The sequence below is a fragment of the Elaeis guineensis genome, chromosome 4 (assembly GCF_000442705.2).
Source record: "Elaeis guineensis isolate ETL-2024a chromosome 4, EG11, whole genome shotgun sequence".
Classification (NCBI taxonomy): Eukaryota; Viridiplantae; Streptophyta; class Magnoliopsida; order Arecales; family Arecaceae; genus Elaeis; species Elaeis guineensis.
The window spans coordinates 128,553,143-128,554,895 of NC_025996.2; positions in this window are offsets into that span (position 1 = coordinate 128,553,143).

The window sequence follows — 1,753 nt, forward strand, 5'->3', positions numbered from 1 at the left end:
TGGAGCTCAGACGGAGGAGATACGAGCGATCGAAGTGGTGGCATGATGCACAAGGCGGTGGTGGGCCGGCGATGACCGGTGGAGTGCCGCCCGACCCAGTGGAGATGCACCCAGAATGCAGTTGCATGCGGCCCAGCACGCAGATGGGCCCAGCATGGGGGCATGCGGCCCAGGCGCGGTCGGGCCCAAGCGTGTGCGGCCCAGGCACGGGCGGGCCCAGCACGGGCGAGCATGCAGGTTGGCCCAGTGCACATGGGCGGGCCAGCCTAGCACACATGGGCGCCCAGCCCAACACTTGCGCAGTCCACCGTGGACCGCACGGCACTGGCAGTCTACGGGAGCTGCGTGGACCAAAGTAGCAGTCCACGCATGGTTCAGGGGTCTTTGTGCACTATCCGACGGCCCAGGGAGCTTCCAATCAAGATCCAACGGTCCGAGAAGGTTTTTGGTTGATCTTAGGACTCCTAATCATGATCTAATATGGATTTTAAGCCTTTAAAAGGCTATGAACATGAACATAAGGGTTATGGTGTGGCCCGGCTTTTGGTGTGGTGCTGTGGCTTTGTTTTTTCACGAGAGAGGACTCGTGCTTGGACGTGGGATGCGAATGGGCTTCGCACGAAGACCAGAGACCCATGAAGAGAGAGAACCCATGATGTTGAGAAGGAGCAGGAGGCTTTTGGATAGTGGATAGCGGTCGCTTCAGGGGTTTAGGGGGTCTTCCTAGAGAGAGCTTTTGTGAGAGAGAAATTGGGTATATGAGGATTGAGGGTGAGATCTCCTCTTGTAATATTTTTTTCTCATAGTAAAGTTTGCATGCCCTATGGAGGCGAGCCTTTTTTGGCTGATCCACATATTTTGATTATTTTTTATTTTATTTTTTTTTCTTCCTACTGCATCGCGTAGTACCGAAAAGATCTTGGGAGATGATGTCCTGATCGGATCCGTGCTTGGATGCAAGATGCAGACAGACTTCGCACGAAGACCAAAGACCCATGAAGAGAGAGAACCTGTGATGCTGAGAAGGAGCAGGAGGCTCCTGGACAGTGGACAGCGGTCGCTTCAGGGGTTCGGGAGTCTTCCTAGAGAGAGAGCTTTTATGAGGGAGAACTTTCTGTGAGGGAGAAATTGAGTATACGAGGGTTAAAGGTGAGATCTCCTCTTATAATATTTTTTTTCTTATAGTGAAGTTTGCATGCCCCATGGAGGCGAGCTTTTTTTAGCTGATCCACGTATTTTGATTATTTTCTGTTTTGTTTCTTCTTTCTTCCTGCTGCACGTGTAGTACCGAAAAAGTCTTAGGAAATGGTGTCTTGACCAGACATCCATCCAACAAGTGGTATTAGAGTGAGGTGGTACAAAGATACAGATTGCAGCGATGGTGAGTAAGACTGAAGATGGAGAAGACAGGATCAATCAAGATGGAGATCAACAAGTTTGATGGAAAGAGTAATTTCTTCTTGTGGCAAGCAAGGATGAAGGACGTGCTCCTCTAATAAGTGTTGACTGATGCTCTTTTGTGCGAGGAGAAGCCGACCACCATGGAGGTACAAGATTGGAGATGGCTACAGATGTAGGAGATGAGTACCATCCGCATATACCTAGCGGATGAGGTGGTGATCCATGTGCTTAGTAAGACTTTTTCGATGGTACTGTGGTTGAAGCTCGAGAAGTTGTACATGATGAAATCTCTCACCAATATTTTTTTCTTCTGGAGGTAATTCTACCAGTTGCAGATGATTGAGGGACAGAG